Genomic DNA, 19,872 nt, shown 5'->3' with positions numbered 1-19,872 from the left:
TATATTTCAAGATTTGATTTACTTATATTTAAAAAATATTTTGTGTCTACGTACATGAAGAATATTGGTCTGTAATTTTTTCTTCGTCTTTAATGTCCCCCCCCTTTCCTTTCTTTTTCTCTCCCTGTACCTTCTTCCCTTCCCTTCCCTCTCCTCCCCTCCCTCCTATCCCTTCCCTTCCCTCTCCTCCCTTCCCTCCTATCCCTCTCTCTCCCTTCCTTCCTTCCTTCCTTCCTTCCTTCCTTCCTTCCTTCCTTCCTTCTTTCCTTCTTCTTCTTTCTTTCTTTTCTTTTCTTTCCTTTCTTTCTCTTTCTCCTTCTTTCTTTCTTTTCCTTCCTTCCTTCCTTCCTTCCTTCCTTCCTTCCTTCCTTCCTTCCTTCCTTCCTTCCTTCCTTCCTTATCTTTCTTTCTTTCTTTCTTTCTTTCTTTCTTTCTTTCTTTCTTTCTTTCTTTCTTTCTTTCTTTCTTTCTTTCCTTCCTTCCTTCCTTCCTTCCTTCCTTCCTTCCTTCCTTCTTTTTCTTTCTCTTTCTTTCTGTCTCCCTCTTTATCTCTTTCTCACTCTCTTTTCCCTTCCTTTCCCTTGCCCTCCCTTCCCTTCCTTTCCCTTCCCTTTCCTTCTTTCCTCTCTTTCTCTCTCTCTTTCTTTTCTTTCTTCTTTCTTTTTTTGAGACAAAGTCTCGCTCTGTCACTTAAGCTGGAGTGCAGTGATGTAATCATGACTCACTGCAGCCTCAATCTCAGGGGCTCAAGTGATTCTCCCATGTCAGCCTTGCAAGTAGCTGGGACTAAAGACTCATGCTATCACGCCTGGCCTATTTTTGTATTTTTTGTAGAGATGGAATTTCACCATGTTGCCCAGGCTGGTCTGGGCTCAAGTGATCTGCCTGCCTCAGCTTCCCAAAGTGCTAGGATTGTAGGCATGAGCCACCAGGCCTGGCCTCTTTTTTTCTTTTTTGAGCATAATTGTCAGATTTTGGTATCACTGTTTTGGTAGCCTTATAAAACAAGTTGGGAAGTATTCTTTCTTCCTCTATTTTCTTAAGTACTTTATGTAAGAGTGTTGTTATTCCTTCCTTAAATGTTTGATAGGATTCAGCAGTAAAACTACCTGGGCCTTTGTGGGAAATTTTCTGGTAAGTAATTAAAAATTTTAATAGATATAAGACAACTCAGATAATATGTTTATAATTGTTATAGCCCTATATTTGTTATTATAGTCACATTGTTTGTCACTATTATTTCATAGTATTTTTAAAAGATTCTATTTCATATGGTATCAGTTTGGGTAAACTATTTTCATCAAGAAATCTGTCTATTCCATCTGAATTATTGAAATTTTTGGTGTAATGTTGTTTATTACATTCCATTATCATCCTTAACGTATGTAGGATCTAGAGTAATGATATCATCACTTTTACTCCCAATATTAACAATTTCTCTTTCTTTTTTCCTTCAACAGTTTGGCTACATGCAGATTTATCAATTTTATTTGTCTTTTTAAAGAACCAAATTTTATCTGTATTAATTTTCTTTATTGTTTCTCTGTTTTCTATTCCATTGATTTTGGCTTTCTATTATTTCCTTAAGAAAGTACTTTTAATCGATTTGTCTTTATATTTAAAGTACATCTCTTTCAGCCCGAGGAAGCTAAAAAGTAATAACAATAAAAATAAATGAATAAATAAAGTACATCTCTTATAGGCCATATATAGTTGTCTTGCATTTTTAATTCATTCTTACAGTTTTCATGTTTTATTAGGTATGTGTAGTCCATTTAAATTTAAAGTAGGCTAGATATGGTGGCTCACACTTGTAATACTAGCACTTTGGAAGGCCCAGGCAGGATGATCATTTGAGGCCAGGAGTTCAGGACCAGCCTGGGCATTATAGTGAGACCCCCACCTCTACAAAAACTTACAAATTAGCAGGCATGGTGGCACAATCCTGTAATCCCAGCAAAAAAAAAAAAAAAAAAAAAAAAAAAAAAAGTGATTAATGTTTGAGAAAGGTTCACCATTTTATTATTATTTTTTATTCCCTCTTCTCTTTCTTCTTTGGGATAATTAAATGTTTTTCATCACTCAATTTTAAATTATTTGTAGGCTTTTTGGCTCTCTTTGCTTTTAAATTAAAAATGCACAGATTACAATTTATCTTCTAACACATCCTTGAAGTTTCTGTGTAGTTCTGGACACTGCACTAGAGATCCAAGGCCATGACAGATGAAAGAATTGGGCTTGAGACTCGCCTGCTGAGGCAGGTCTATTGCTCGAGCAAAAGCTTCTAACCCATATTTTCTTCAGGTGCCAAGTTAAGAGACTCCTGGGTTCTAGAAGGAGTTGCTGGATATAGACAATGGTTTGCTGCCATCTCCTGAGGTGGCCCTTCATTTCTATGTGGGACTGTATTACCTCTAAGCTCTCTAGGGGCACAGTTCTCCTGGATGTGTTGGCTTTTGAAGACCCCAGATACTCATCCAAATACGAGTGAGTATAAGACATCAACTTTATAGTATTGACAGTCTAGTAGTTGGTAATTTGAAACCCATACAGAAGAGGAGGTTGCTATATGCTCATTATGATTGAGTTGACATGAAACGAGAAGCTGCTGTAGACTCTGCTGGTCCTAAGGTTGAGTGTGTACTCCTTATCTTAAAACAAAGGTAGTTTTTCTGGCTTCTTTTCTGAAAAGACTTCTTAATAGGTGGCATTCCTAGTTGGCACCCTGGGCACTGATAGCATGGCCTGAGAGACTCCCTATGTGGCACTTGGGCGACACTGATGGTATTAAACCAAAATGAATGCTATGGCCCCTTAGCTCCCATGACATTCTCAGGGATGGATATTGTGCTGATCAGGGTTTAATACCAGATGACAACATGAGAAGCCATTTACTTACAGGAAAGACAAAAGACACTTTAATATACTTTTCCATACCAGTATGGAAGGGTATAGTCTTGTGTGATGGTCTTTTCCAGCACGAGGCACCAGTAGATCATTTCCAAAATGATTGTCAAGAGCTTGGAATAGCTTTGAAGTTGAGATTGTTAGATGAAGAATCAGTAAACATCCTTGGTGACCTGAAGTGTACCACAACCTGGACTTATAGGTAAGTCAAATTATGACCCCAACAGCTCAGGAAGCAACCTACATATGTCTAGGCAAGGAGCAAAGTAGAAGGATAGATCAGGGTAATATTCATTCTGTTCTCATTACTAGAGGCTAAGACATTGCTTGGCAGGAGGTTCTGGGCACCACTATATCTCAGTCTAAACATAACTTTAAAAAGGACCACCCCCTTGAATTTTGCCTCTTACCCAATGATAGTCTGGATAAATATGGAAGTTTGGGAATCAGGATCCTGCTCCACAGCCAGATATCGTCTTCTGGCTCATAGAGCCAGCGCAGGAATGAGGACGATCTGAACTAAGGTGAATCAAGATGTGCACCTGGATCAATATTATGGTAGCCTAGTCGAGATAACAAAGCTGAATGCTGGCCAGAGAAACTGAGCCCATAATGAAAACCCAATGATTAAGCTCAAATGTGAAAAGAATGAAGTAAGGATAAAATTGGAGGAGTAAGTGGCAAGATTGCTCTCCAACAACATCAAATGGAGAATGAGAAACAGGATGAGTCTTGGGTTGAATAATAGCAGATGAGAACCAAGACTTTGAATGACAAATGTTAGGGGCTCCCTTCTCATGTGGCCTTTTGTGCATATGTGGCAAAGGAGGAACAGTGAAGTAGGATAAGGCTACCAAATTGGTTTACTAGAGCCATACAGGAATGAACACCTTTCCTTACCACTTCTTCTCACTTCCTCCTTCATGCTGTTTGGAATGCAAGTATATTGGCTAGAGTGCAGCAGCCATCTTGGATCTTAAAATCACCCTGAAAATGGAAGCCATGCATGGCAGAGATACAAGATAGAAGGAGTTTGCAACCTTGACATCAGTGTTATGCCATACTAGCTGGAGGGGCCCACCTTTTGACTTGAAAATGGTCTTTAAGGTAGCCAGTAATGTCTTAATCTTTTTTTAAGAGTCAGCTTAAATTTCATCTTACTGGAGAAACTTGGTTCTGTTTTATTTTGTTTTCTTCAGTTCAAGTAGCTTCTCCCCCTCTCTAGTAGAGTCTACTTGTCTCTCAATACCCATTGTCTCCTTCTTTCTTACTATGTTACCTTGAATTTTTCACTGGTCACTCTGGCACTAATTTAAAAGGTTATCACCTGGTGCAGTGGCTCATGGCTGTAATCCCAGCACTTTGGGAGGCTGAAGCGGGTGGATCACCTGAGGTCAGGAGTTTGAGACCAGTCTGACCAACATGGTGGAACCCTGTTTCTACTAAAAATACAAAAATTAGCCAGGTGTGGTGGTGTGCGCCTGTAGTCCTAGCTATTCGGGAGGCTGAGACAGGAGAATTGTTTGAACCCAGGAGGAGGAGGTTGCAGTGAGCCGAGATCGTGTCACTGCACTCCAGTCTGGGTGACAGAGAGAGACTCTGTCTCAAAAAAAAAAAAAAAAAAGTAAAATAAAATAAAATAAAATAAAATAAAAGGTTATATTGTCTGATTTCCCAGTAGCTATGTGTGGCCATGTTATTAAGTTTTGGCCTATGAGACTTAAGCAGAAGTAGGAGTTATCTCCTTGGAAGAAAGTGGCACTCATTTCTTCTCACTTCCTCCTTCATGCTGTTTGGAATGCAAGTGTATTGGCTAGAGTGCAGCAGCCATCTTGGATCTTAAAATCACCCTGAAAATGGAAGCCATGCATGGCAGAGATACAAGATAGAAGGAGTTTGCAACCTTGACATCAGTGTTATGCCATACTAGCTGGAGGGGCCCACCTTTTGACTTATTTTATGTGAAAGAGAAATAAAACTCTATCTTATGTAAGCTGATATTTTTGAAATATTTGTTATATACAGCCCAGTTGATTCCTTTTATGTCTCCCTTTGAATTCTCACAGGAAATTTAGTTGGCTTAGTGCATCAAGGTACAATAATCACCCTTTATCCATGGTTTCACTTTCTGTGGTTTCAGTTATCTGTGGTCAACCATGGTCAAAAATATTAAATGGAAAATTTTAGAAATAATTCATCAGTTTTAAGTTGCTTGCCATTCTGAGTAGTATGATGAAATCTTGTGCAGTCCTGCTTCATCCCATCTGGCACACGAATCATCCTTTTTTCCAGCATTTCCACACGGTAGATGCTGCCTGCCCATCAGTCATTTAGTAGCTAACTGGATAATTGGATCAACTGTTGTGGCATCACAGGGCTTGTGTTCAAGACACCTTTATTTAACTTCATAATGGCCTCAAAGCACTAGAGTAGTGAAGCTGGCAATTTAGGACAAAGAGAAGCTGTCAAGTACTTCCTTTACGTAAAAAGATCAAAGTCCTTGACTTAATACGGAAAGAAAAAAATATTGTATGCTTAGTTTTCATACCATAGATTTGTCTTTACCATAAATCTGGATCTGTGGTAAGGACAAATCCTCTGTCCGTGAAATTGTGAAGAAGGAAAAAGATGTTTGTGCTAGTTTTATTTTGCATCTAAAACTGCAAAAGTTATGGCCACGGTGTATAAGTGCTCAATTATGATGGAGAAGGCATTAAAGATGTGGGTGGAAGACATGAATGCAACATGTTCCAATTCACAGCAATATGTTGTGCCAGAGAGCATTGAGCCTGTAGGAAGACTTCAGCAAGAGATCCCAAGAAACGAGTGACATCAGCCATTTAGTGCAAGTGGGGGGTGGTTATACAGATTCCGGAATATGTTTGGGCTGAAAAATATAAAAATTACTGGAGAGGCTGAGTCTGCCAGTGAAGAAACTACTGTCCTGTAAATAGAGCACAATAAGATATTTTGGGAAAGACCACATTCACATAACTTTTATTACAGTATGTAGTTATAAATATTCTATTTATTATTAGTTATTGTTGTTAATCTCTTGCTGTGCCTAATTTGTAAATTATGCATGTAGTTCCAGCCACTCGGGAGGCTAAGAGCAGACAATCACTTGCCCAGGGTTAGAGACCAGCCTGGCAAAATAGCAATACTCTGTGTCTAAAACAAATAAATAAATAAACCTCATCATAGGTATGCATACATAGGAAAAAGCAGTGTATATATAGGGTGCTTACTATCTGTGTTTGGGGTATCCGCTGGGAGTCCTGTAAGTTATCCCCTGCAGATAAGGGAGGACCACTGTACTTAACTCAATGTAGACATATTTTTTTAGTACTCTCATCTCCCACTAGCTTGTGAGTTCCAAGGAAGGCAAAATTAGAAGCTATGCATTTTTGTATTCGTGGTGCATAGCATAGTAGCTGGCAGATAGTGGTATTTAGTAAATGTTTGTTTAATGACTGAATGAATGCTAATCTGGTAGCAGTATGCAACATAGGTGGGCAGAGAGGCTGGCTGTGGCCAAGTACGCAGTTTTCACCAAAATATATTTCCTTTTCCTATTGGGCACAAAACTAGACTGCATTTCCCATCCTCTCTTACAGTTAGGGGCAGCCATATGACTGACTTCTTGCCAATAAAGTGTGGCAGGATCCATGTATGCCGCCTTCAGGCTCTGGCCCTGAAAACCTCCTGCACAACTGTCCACACACTTTCTTGTTTCTCATCTGTTGGCCAGAGGCAGAGGATACAGTGGGGAACTCTGAGGCTCCAGGGGTTGAGGCCATCGATATATAAAGTCTAGGTCCCTGAAGGACAACACAGACAATTTTTGACCCTGCACTACCCCAACTCATACCTTGTATTAAATTATGATGTAATTGTGAAATAAAGCCTTATCATATTATACTTCTGAGATTCAGGAGTTGTTTTTCAACAGCTAGCCTATCCTACCTCCAAAAGGATGATGGAAGACTACCACAGGAATTTGGATATGAAATAATACAATTCTAAACTCAGAAGGAAACCCTGGAAATAAAAAGATGAGAAAGAGGTCGGGAGTTCGAGACCAGTCTGGCCAACATGGTGAAACCCCGTGTCTGCTAAAAATACAAAAAATTAGCCAGGCATGGTGGCACGCGCCTGTAATCCCAACTATTTGGGAGGTTGAGACAGGAGAAGAGCTTAAACTTGGGAGGCGAAGGTTGCAGTGAGCACAGATCAAGCCACTGCATTTCAGCCTGGGTGACAGAGCAAGACTTCGTCTCAAAAAAAAAAAAAAAAAAGGTAGCAAGATGTGTTTGGTTGGATGTGAGAGGGTACACAAGAAAAGTCTAATAAATGAGGTTGTTATTAGGATCAAATAGAAGTGCACAAAAGAATGCTGAAAATGCAAGATGGTGTTCAAACTTCAATTAGAAAAAGGAGAGCAGTGCAAGGAGAAGGAAGACTCCATGGCTATCCTAGGCAGCCCTGGGCTGTCACAGTGTCACCCATCTGTTCTGTCCCTTCTGGTAGCACCTTTGGGTGAATAAATATCATGACTGGGAATTTTACTGGATAGATATAAGCCTCCCTATGAAGCTGTTTTCCTGGTTTTGTTTAATTTATACCACGGAAAAACAAAAAGTACCATGACTTATGTTTCACAATTTATGTCACTGAATCCCATGTTTTTTATTTAAGCACTTTCCCAACACCTACTAAGTTATTAGCTGCCCTGGAACACCAAACCATTATGTGGTGATGTTATAGGGACACATTCTGATGAATGTGTGCGGAGAGGTTCTTTGACATGGGAAGTGTGTATCTCCCCAGACTCTGAACTCCATGATTATACTTATTGTCACCCCATCCCTTTCTCTAGGACTCAAGTAATTGTTTGATTACTAACTATCTTTTCCCATTTCCAAAACCTAGGCCCACAACAATATCTGGAACTTATTTATCCTAAGATAGAAATGAGTATTAACAGTTTAAATATGTCTCTCTCTAAGAATATTTGCACATTAATAAGAATTACAGCTTTAAGAAAATGAGGATGAAGATTTAGAAATAAATGCATTAGGAAACAGAAAATACAATAGAAATACTAAATATATCTAAGAGTCGATTATTTGAAAACAAGCAAAGAAAACAGTAAAACAGAGATGCATTCGCTAATCCAACCAAGATAAAAAAAGCTGGAGTTTGCCAGTTAGGAATGAAGATAGGAAAGTAACCTAAATACACAGTGCATTTAAATAATTATAAAGGATTATTTTAACCAACTGTATGACAAATAATTTGATAACCTCTGTGAAATAGATAAAGCTAATCACAGAAGTAGAAAATATAAATAAAAAAAGCAAAAATTCACGAAGAGCAAGTTCATCCCCACTCTCCTCCCTGAAAATGTGCAGGGCCCAGGTATTTCACCAGTGATTTTCTGAAACTTAAAAGAACAGAGAACTACAATGCTAATTAAACTGTTCCAAAACAAATAAATAGGAAAATTCCTTTTAAGAAACTAGAACAATGCCAAGACTAAAACCCAAGAAAGATATTATGAAACCAGGAAACAACAAATCTATTTCACTATCAGAATTGATTTTTTAAATTATAAAAAATGAGCCAGTAAAATTGATCCTATCTTAAAAGCATAATATAATAGATTTTGACTAGATAAGGCTCATATCAGAAATGCAAGAATGTTTCATTATTAGGAAATATAGTAATATATTTGACTACATTAATAAATCAAAGGAGAAAAGTGGTATACTCATATTTGCAGATGCTTAAAAGATAGTTGATAAAATGCTAAACATATACTGTGAGACTTCATCTCAAAAACAGTTCTTAATAAAATAAGATTAGATATATTAAAGCATTTTACTTGACAACATAATTTAGTAAAGTCACTGGGCTATTCTATATACAAACAGTAACCAGTCTGAAACTATAATAGCAACAGAAAGATAGAATACCTGAAAATAAATGTAAGAAATGTGAAAACCCTACAAAGGCAAATTTAAAATGCTACTAAAGGACAAAAAAAGGCATTAACTAAGCACAAGGTGTGTTATAAATACCTAATATGCCAAAATTAATCTGTATGTTTTTCATAATCTCAATAACATACCAATAGATTTTTTATAATTAAACACATTTCTAAACATCACATTTAAAAATAAGCATATGGCCAGGCATGATGGCTTATGCCTGTAATCCCAGCACTTTTGGAGGCCCAGGTTGGCAGATCGCTTGAGCCCAGGAGTTTGAGACCAGCCTGGGCAACATGGCAAAACTCTATCTCTACAAAAAATACAAAAAATTAGCCAGGCATGTGGCACACATCTGTAATCCCAGCTATTTGGGAGGCTGAGGTAGGAGGATCACCTGAGCCTGGGAGGTCAAGGCTGCAGTCAGCCAAGATCAGGCTACTGCACTACAGCCTGAGTGACAGTGAGACCATGTCTCAAAACACAAACAAAACAAAACGAAAAATAGGCACACAAGAATATTCAGGAAGATTCTGTGAGAAAAATGCAGCCATGAGGGACGATTCATTCTACCATTTGTGGTAATTAAAATAGTGTTGTAATGGCACATGTACTTACAAATAGACTAATGAGATACAAGAGTGGACTTATAAACAGAACCTCCAAATAAAATTTAGTAAATAATACAAGTGAAATTTAACATTATTGGATAAAAATAGAATGCTCAATAAATAATTCTAGAATAATCGAATAGCTGAAAAATAAGTTGAATTTTCACCTCATCTTTTACCAGAATAAATTCCAGATGGATCAAACATTTAAAGATTAAAATGAAACTATAATTATTACTAGAAGAAAATGGACAGCTTTTTATGTATGCTCAGAGAAGAGAAAACTTTTCTTTCAATATATTTTAAAAATCAACACATCCAAAGTTATTCAGCCAAGTCCAAAGATATATGCAATCTGGTGGTAATATTTATGTCTTGCTATATACCGAATGTTAATAGCTTCACATATAAAAATTGCTAGAAACAAATTTTTATAAAGACCATTAGTGCAATAGAAAAAGGATACAAACAGTCCAGAAATAAAAAGTACAACTATTAAGCATTTGAAAAGATGTTCAACATCACTATTAAAAAAATGCCAGTTAAAATGAAAGTGATATGCATCTCATCATACTTCACCTTTATTCTGTCAAATATCAACAGATTTGGTAACAAACTGTTTTGGCAAGGGTATGGGGGAAACTGGCGCTCTCCCCTACACTTGGTGTATGTTCACTGGAAGTTAATTGGCATCGATTAAAATTAAAAATGTGCATGCTCTTTGGCACATCGTTTTCATTATGAGTAATTAATTTCATAAGTATAATTTGCACATGTGGGCAGAAACATATGTACAACGATATTCATTGCAGCCCTGTTGTTACCTATAAGATGGAAACAACCAAATATTTTAAGAAGGTGAGCTGTTAAATAAACTGTGATAGCAGAGCACGTTGGATATATTGCTACAATTTGTGTACAAAAAGTTTAATTCATGTATGCAGATTGCATACATGATCACATATTTATAAAACGTCTCAAGAAGTAGAAGGGTTTTTTTGTCCTTCTTATGTCAAACCACACACAGTAACTGTCAACTTTCCCTTAGGTCCTGAGGAGTTAGTGTTAGGAATAAGACTAGTATGGCTTGTGCAGATACGGATGGGGGAGAAATGTCAGCTAAGAAAGGGCTTTGGGAACTTAGGAGATCTACACCTGAGTTAGTTGTCATTGCCACCATTATTATTTCTTGATAAAACATCTAATGGCTATTATTACATAACTTTTTTAAAAGCCATTTCCAGTCTTTCTTAACTCGAGTTATGAACTCTAGTCCATTGTGTTTGTAAGTGCCACTTGAATCTTCTTCGGAACACATTAAGAAAACAGCAAAAACAGTCACCAGTATATTCAGAAGGGTAAGAAAATGTGAGGGATCTGAAAATTATGTCAGGTGAGAAATGGTAGAAGGACCTGACCCTTATTCTATATGGCTTCAGAGGGAGCAACTCGCATCAATGAGTGTAGTTATAGGAAACAGAATTCGACTTACTTTAGGGAAGACATTTCCAGTGATGAGAATAATTTGTAAACTTACTGGGCTCTTTTATTGTGATTTAAGTGTTCCTTCTCTAGAATTGCTCAATCAGACCACATTACTGCAAGAAATAGCCATGCACACTTGAAGTGCCATTGGCCCACAGTATGACTGTATCTTTTAAGACAGCTTTAAAAACAAAGCCTACTTCCTACCCAAAGTTTCTTATTCCATTACCTCATCTTCTAGGTCAAGGTATCCAGAATTATAACAGTTCCACAACGAAGGAAATGTTTATCTCTTATAAATTTAATTTACTCATTTGACCTAAGATAAGCCTGAATAATGCTATTATTATTATTATCATTATTAATTTTTATTATTATTTTGAGATGGAGTCTCACTCTCTCTCGCTGTGTCACCCAGGCTGGAGTGCAGTGACATGATCTCGGCTCACTGCAACCTCCGTCTCCCGGGTTCAAGTGATTCTCCTGCCTCAGCTTCCTGAGCAGCTGGGACTACAGGCATCTGCCACCACGCCCGGCTAATTTTTGTGTTTTCAGTAGAGACAGGGTTTCACCGTGTTGGCCAGGCTGGTCTCAAACTCCTGAACTCAGGTGATCCACCTACCTCGGCCTCCCAAAGTGCTGGGATTACAGTTGTGAGCCACCGCGCCTGGCCTGATAATGCTATTATTGAAACACTATAAATTCAAGAATGTGATCAGCACTTTTGCCATTTTTGTGCTATAACCAAAAATTTAAAATTAATGGGCATTATTTACCTGAAGTTATTTGGCAATAAGATGGATTTTAGGTAATCACATTTGAAATTTATTTAATAGGTAACATTCTCAGCAACTGTTTAGCTACACTGGAAAAAGGAAGAATGTGCTGAAGATTCGCAGGTATAATTTAGTCATGTTTCAGGAACTTTCTCTATCAATTTATAAGAAAACCCAGACAGAGAAGATCCCCACATTATTCTTGAAAAATCAATATCATAATACACCATATCCCACAAAACTGGCTTCCGAATGTACTTTCCTCACTTTGGCTAATGTCACCAGTTTTCTTCTAGATTTCTAGGCTCAGATTCTGAATTTCCATATAGCCAGTTGTCAAGGTGACAATGAACCACAATTGATAGGATATATTTTGAGGATTCTGACCCTTTCTCCCAATCCATCACAACCTCTGAAGAAAGCTGTAGACCTTGACTACCACATTCTGTATCATGTAGCTTGTACTGACTCTACATCCCACCCTGTCACTGACCTCAGCCATTTAGAGAGATGTGGTCCACTCCATCAAGGAGAGCCCATCCACAGATTAGCTGGTGATCTGGGGATAAAAGACCATCTGAACCAACCACGTGTTGCTTCCAGAAATTTTGGAACTAGAAAGCTGAAAGATTATTGCCAATTAGCAAAAGAAGTTGAAGCTGAGGTCTCGCATGATAGAGTTAGGATTGTAGATTGTGGGTCAAACAAAGCCACATGCAAATGGAAGTTATGGGCTGGAAAATCCTGAGTAAACATAAGAAGATGGTCAAGAGGGCATGGAGAAGGGAGCAGACCTGCAGAGAGATGCAGAGATGAGCAATGAGGCATCCCCTCAGAGACATGGGGGACACGTCCCAGTTTTGGTTTTCAACTCCAACATCTGAGTCTTGGTGGCATTTCGCTAGTTAAAGAAGCTGATGCATCTACAGCTCCAGAATTAAAATATACTACATAAGTAAAATGTGCATACCAGCTAATGTCAGTTATAGTGCAGAGCCTTCTAAGTATGGCCAAATCTTCACATGGTACTGAGAAATATTATTTGGCATACTGGGGCATGGTAATCACATTTTTCAAACCATATGTAACTGTCAGTAAATAAGAGCAAAGTAGATTCCAAAGAACATGATCTAATCAACAGAGCAAAAGATAAATTCCAGATCCCTCCTCAAAACTTTGCAGCGAAGTGCTTTCTTTCACTGATTCCAGAATTTGCATTTTGCATTTTGCATACAAACAGACCCCATTCTTTTGTGCCCACCAATCAGGATAGTGAGTTCTTTGACCATCAAAATATCTGCAAATTTGCATCATTTAAGAAATAGTTATTACTTAGAAACTCTTTACAAAGCATTGGGTTAAATCCCGTGCATTACACAAAACACTTAAGACATCGGTGTGCTAAAGAAATGTGGAATCTAACTGGGCAAACAAAATAGAGATATCTGAAAAGATTGCAATATAGCATAGCTGTATTGTTCTAGTTATCTATTGCTGTGTAATGAAACGATCTGTCATATACATAAGCCCAATGATAACCCGTGTATATTGGCCCACATGTTGTTTACTTCTTCACAGTAGGCTATTAATTCAAAGCCTGTAAGCTCTAAATTCAAACTTTTACACATCCAGTTTTTATAAATATAGCACAAATAAGCATATTTTAGGCCATTTAGAGCCTGCCTACTTTGCACACTTCATAAACTGCACCCAATATCTGCTAAGCATACATAAGAAAAACTCTGGGGCTATAAATGGCTGCGATGGCCTTCTGAGCTCTCTGTCCCACAGCGCTGCTGAGCAGAAGTATCTAGACATGTTAGCCTGCTCTCTGATTCCCTTGCCTCCCGGAAGTTCTTGTGCCCTCTTCCCCTTCTGGTGATGGCTCCTCACTGCTGCCTCTGGGATGTCTTCTGCTGTGAGAGATCTCCCCTCAGATGCAGCCTGAGAATAAAGTAGATTCCAAATAATGTGATCTAATCAACAGAGCAATAGATACATTCCAGATCCCTTCTCAAAACTTGCAGAGAAGTGCTTTCTTTCACTGATTCCAGAGTATTTGCCTTTTGTCTGCCAGCAGAGCCCATTCTTTTGTGCCTACCAAGGAAAGCTCATTGTATGCTACTGCCCCCATAGTCTTTTTTTTCCCTCAATATACCTGAAATCCCTTTATAGCTGAAACACCTGAAGTCCTTGAACTCCCTACAACACCTTGAAAGCTCATGGCGTAAAACAACCACAGAAGCATTTATTTAGGTCAGTTTGGAATTCAGACAAAGTGAGGTGGGGATGGTTTGTCTCCGTACTACTTGGGTACCAGCAGGAGCAGCTCAACCTGGGGTCCCATCCAAGATGGCTTCCTCATTCACATCTCTGGCACCTTGATGTTCTTTCTCTCTCTCTCTCTCCATAGGGTATTTCATCCTCCAGGGCCTTGCCACGTGACTTGTACTTCTTAACTACATGACAGCCTGAGGGTTGTTGGCCTTGTTACATGGTGGAGGCTTCTCTAAAGCAAGCATTCCAAGAGGCCCGAGAGGAAGCTATGAGACTTCTTATCTAGCCTCAGACATCCCAGAATGATATTTACACAGCGTTCTGCTGGTCAAGCAAGTCACAAAGGACAACTCTGACTCAGGGAAAGGGAACTTAGACTCTACCTCTCAATGGAAGAAGTAGGAAAGAATTTGTAGCTATATTTAATCTCCTAGAATGATTATTTATTTATTTATGTACACTGGGTAAGACAAACAAGAATTGTTTATACTCTATCCCAGGGGTCAGCAGACTATAGCCTGTGGGTCAGATCTAGCCCACTCCCTGTTTTTGTAAATAAAGTTTTGTTGGAACATAGTCATGCCTATTTGCTTACATATTGTCTATGTCTGTGTTTGTGTTACAGCCACAGAGTTAAGTAGTCTCACTGGAGACTGTATGACTTCTACAGAGTAAGATATTTACTATCTGGTCCTTTATAAGATAAATTTGCTAACCCTTGTTAAACACGTAGTTATGTTCTGCTAATGCTTGATTTTAATTGCTTTTCTTAAAAAATTTAAATTGTCTTTTAAAAGTACACTTAACTATAGAAACTCCCTAGAAAAATCAGCTTACGAATCTGCAACTTACGCACTGCCATAGACACACAACAGAGCTAGCTCTAGGGCAGTAGACAGTCACTTCTGCCTGCCACCCACAGATGGTATCCACAGTAGTGCCATTTATTTATTTATTTAGAGACAGAGTCTGTCACTGACACCCAGGCTGGAGTGCAGTGGCATGATCACAGCTCACTGCAGCCTTGAAACTCTGGGGTTTAAGTGATCTTCCCACCCCACCCTCCTGAGTAGCTGGGACTTCAGGCACATGCCACCATGCTCGGCTAGTTTTCAAATTTTTTTTGCCACAGTCTCCCTGTGTTGCCCAGGCTGGTCTTGAACTCCTGGCCTGGAGTGATCCTCCCTCCTCGCCCTCCCAAAGCACTGAGATTATAGGCACTAGCCACCATACCTGGCCTGTTCATTTTAATTCTTGACTGTGTACTTGAGAAGTGACTGTGTTTGCTGAATGTGTGCTTAGTTTTAAAGTGTTTTCAAACACTACTTACCCTATCAAGAGCAATAAGTATAAAAAAAAATGTTAAAAATGTTAAGTAATAAAAGGCAGAGTACAATTATGACAAAAAGCAAAGAGAATTCAAAAAGTGAAAATGGTATGAAACTGTGCTTTTTATTTGAGTGCATGAGGTAAATCCTCAGAAGAATAGATTCTGAGGAACTAAAAGTGAATCATGAAAAAGTGAAACGGGCAATAATCATCAGGAAAAATATGAAAATAACACAATGAAAACACACATGTAAGGCCAAAGGAGCAATCTCAGAGGCTTGTATGCCTTAGATCCTGATGTTTATTTAGGAGATAATTTTCAGGGTTTGAGGACTTGAAGGCCAAGTCCTCAGTAAATGGATGGTCTTGGAACTTTTGGTGAAAGATGTATTTCCATAGGTTGAAGGCCCCAGTGATCTGCACAATATCAAAGTGAGAAGAGTGTGAATACCATAAAAAACAATTCCCTACACTTGCAGAGATCAACAAGGAAGAATGTTTTCCACCTCGGCAGACAAAACTGATCTTTTTATAGAAAAAGAAGTTTGACAGTATACACAGCATTGAGAAAAAAAGAACGCCTAGTTTAAAGCTGCAAAGAACCAACTGACTCTCATCTGCCGAAAATCTTCCCATGAACTAAGAAGCTTTTTACAACCAACCTGATCTTAAATATTTAAAAAATGGATTCTTGAATATTAAGTTCTATACTTAAAAGAAACAAGGAAACAAACAGAGAAGCAAATCAGCACCCACAATCCAATGCCTGATCTATCACTTTTTGGCACAGTGATTTCCACCAACACATTAACTTTCGTTGCAAATACCGGGGTAAACTTTGTATGTAATTTTTTATTCATTGTGATTGAAAGCTTAGCTATTAAAAAACCTTTTATTAACAGCGTCTACTTATTTTTTACAAATGGAGATTTTTTTCCATTCTATGAAACCAGAATAAAATATGGAAATATATTTGAACGCTGAAGACTTTCAGTTTCAACCATAACACTCGGTTCTCTTTCTGTGTGTATCAAAATAGCCTCATGGTTTTTATTGATTGACTTTATCTTAAGTTCTAATAGAACACTACTGTCATCTGTTTTATTCATAGAGGTTCCATGTAAGTATTCTTTAGGGGAAGAAAATGTTCTACTGTCTAAAAGCTCGAAAATCATGACAATAAATACGAGAAACTATTGGAGATTTTTGAGCAGGAAAGTTACATAATGAAAGTAGTGTTTTAGGAACATATTAATCTGGCTTTTTGTCAGATGGATTGCCCAGAGACCAGTTAAAAAGATACTGTGAACAGCATCCTGTGAAAATAACCATTATAATACCATAGAAAATGGAACTAAGACCTATTATATCTGTTGGAAATCATGAGAGGCATAAAACAAAGTGGTTGAAAAATCATGTTTACGTACCAAATAGATATGTTGAAAGTCTCTTCACCTTCAAGCGCTATGATTTCCTCTATTTTATCTTCAAATAAAAAATGTAAAAAAGGAAGAAATGACACTACAGAGAGTGTTGAGAGAAATCTCTAATATAAAAAAAAGCACCTAGCAAATTGTTACCCTACTTCATTTAAAATGCCTCTGGTTGGTTTAACAGCATTGACTAGACACGAGAATTCTTTGAACTGAACTTTTGGCAATGAAAGTCTCCCTCCAGTCCCATCTTTAACCTCAAAATATTTTTCCTTGATTTTACAAAACTTTTTTCAAAGATAATAAATGTTCTTTCTGGAATATTATAGAAATACATATAAGCAAACAAAAAATTAAAGTTACTTGAAATTCTACAACCTAGATAGAATGGTTTGAAAAGCTATACACTTTTAATGTATAGTCTCTCCAATGTTATTCTATACAAATATCTACCAGGAAACACACAAGGTGTCAAATGAAACAGGATTATACTATACATTCAGCTAAATGTTTCAAAAATGTGTCAATTATGTATTATTAGTTAAATATTTAGCATCCAGGGGATAATTATTTAATAAATATCAATGGCCTGAAATCTAATGTACAATTTTAAGCAGACTATCTTGAAATTTAAATTTAATTAAAATTATGGTCATAAGATATGCACAATCTCCAAAACATAATAAATTTAATCTGTATCCAATCATAGATTTTGAGGCAAAGTATTTACAAACACCAGTCCCTTTTAAATTCAATATTGGCTTGGCCCCACTGCAAGAATTTAGTATCCCAAAGGTCCACCTGAACATTTCACTGTATCGGGTCCATATGAACGTCTCAACATGTTGGAACAAAATAGACTCCAGAGTATAACTATTTTATTCTACTCAGGTCATCACAAGCCCAATATTTCCAATCGATGATATCAGTAAGGCACAATTTTGCGGACTTAAATGGGTGTTTTCTCCCATCCTTTTCCCTCTTCAGCAAGAGTCATTAAAACTTTATCTCATTTTTCGTTATTCTGCTTCCTGATACTTTTACCGCATAAGGATATTGAACCTCTAGTGATTCAATGACTGGCTCAAAGGACATAATCAGTTATAGGAATGTCTAGGACTTGACTCCTTGATGCTTCATTTTTCTCCTGGCTTGAATACAAGGGCTCCTGACACCATACCTATTGCCTTATGTCAAAAGGCATGATATATAAATCCTGGAAACCCTCATCGACACAGTTCCACTTATAGCAGTGATTTTGTGACACAGGACTTCAGGACAGTGTGTGGCAGACACAGATTGTATGAAAAACAAAAATCACAACCACAAAAAGTCTTTCACATTACTCAAAATTGCATGATATCGCTCTGTGAATTAAAGTCAGACTCAATAACCAACGCCAGTTTTTCACTTATCAGACTGGCAACAGTGAAAAAGTTGAACAAAATTCTGTTTCTGAGGCTATGGGGTAACAGGTACTCTCATACATTGCTAGTGGCAGAGCACAATGACACAACCCCCATAAAGGACATTTTAGCAGTATTTTTAATAGTTACAAATGTGTTCACCCTTTGACCCAGCAGTTTCACTTCTGGAATGCATCTTACTGACACATCTGCACACATCAAAATGATCTGTGTCTAAGGTTATTCATGATGGCATTGTTGGTGAAGGCAAAAGATTGGAAACAACCCAAGTGTCTATCAGCAGGGTGGTTAATTAAATTACGGTACATGCACACAATGGAATATTAGGTGGCTGTAAAAAAACAATGAGGAAGCATAAGATGTCCTGATGAGGAAAAATCTCGGGGAAATATTGTTAAAGATAAAACTCAAGGTGTGGAGTAAAGTGTATGATAATCTACATTTGATACAAGAAGTGGAGGAAGTAATATGAACAATTAATACAAGCAGCTATTCATGGGAGGAGTAGGAATGAGATAGATAATGCAAGGTAGGAGGGAACCTTCTCAGTGTCTACTTTGTTCAAGTTTTTAAAAAAGTTTTAAAAAATCATTTGACTATCACCTATTAAAACAAAAACTAAAGAAATGTTTAGAAGACATATATTTAGTTTCATTGTTCTAGTTAAATAACAGACCAGGGAAAGAGTGCTGTAAATCTTTTCTGGCTTAATCATTTTGAATGGGAGCATTAAGATATCTTCTTAGATGAGCTCTCTTGTTGCAAGAAAAAGGTTAAGAAAAATATTAAATCAATGTACTGATAATTTCGCTTGATAATCACCTGGTGGTTTGTTGCTTTATGGCATTAAGATATCTAGGAATATCCTAAGAAACACTGTGGGCTTTTCTCACTTTCCCAACTTTGCCTTTTATGAAGAGTGATAGGACATCAGCACCTCCCTGTTCCAAATATATCTGTGTCATGTCTGAGAGGAAAATGGAAAAACTACACTTTGATATGGATAATCATTTGTTTTAATAAATAACACAAAAGATCACAGGACAGTGATTAAGCTGAGTGCAGAGAATTGTCAAATTTTTTTTAAAAAAGGCTTGTGTATGCAGCACAGTCAAATAGTAATTTGATTAGAATAGAGGGCCTAATTGAATAAAACAGGTATAATTAATTAACTTGATAGGGTAATTTTCAAATCTTCACTTTACATGTGATTACATAGGCACATTTTGCTCCTCAAAAATCAGGCTTTCCTGACAGGGTGCAGTGGCTCAAGCATGTAATCCGAGCACTTTGGGAGGCTGAGGTGGGTGGATCACTTGAGGCCAGGAATTCAAGACCAGCCTGGCCAACATGGTGAAACCCCATCTCTATGGAAAATACAAAAATTAGTCGGATGTGGTGGTGGGCACCTGTAATCCCAGCTACTTGGGAGGCTGAGGCAGGAGAATCGCTTGCACTGCACTCCAGCCTGGGCAATAGAGCGAGACTCCATCTCAAAAAAAAAAAAAAATTCGGGCTTTCTTAGTAGGATTATGAGTTCTGCTTCAAAATAAGATTTTTGTAATAAAGTTGAAGGAGGAGAACACAAAGCTCTTAGGGTTGGACAGAAATTTAGCATTAATGTTCTGTTACCA

General features: G+C 37.7%; 1 long non-coding RNA gene across 1 annotated transcript; it reads left to right on the top strand.

Moving 5' to 3' along the window:
- Nucleotides 1-416: 416 nt before the first annotated feature.
- Nucleotides 417-16,309, top strand: LOC140713244 (uncharacterized). The gene is made up of 4 exons (XR_012095135.1): nucleotides 417-1,134; nucleotides 2,305-2,487; nucleotides 2,979-3,109; nucleotides 15,778-16,309. It is a non-coding gene; the product is annotated as an uncharacterized lncRNA (long non-coding RNA).
- Nucleotides 16,310-19,872: the final 3,563 nt, after the last annotated feature.

This window comes from Chlorocebus sabaeus, chromosome 13 (assembly GCF_047675955.1).
Source record: "Chlorocebus sabaeus isolate Y175 chromosome 13, mChlSab1.0.hap1, whole genome shotgun sequence".
In the NCBI taxonomy this organism is placed as follows: domain Eukaryota; kingdom Metazoa; phylum Chordata; class Mammalia; order Primates; family Cercopithecidae; genus Chlorocebus; species Chlorocebus sabaeus.
Note: the sequence above shows the minus strand (reverse complement) of the source record. Positions and strands in the feature narration are given on the sequence as shown.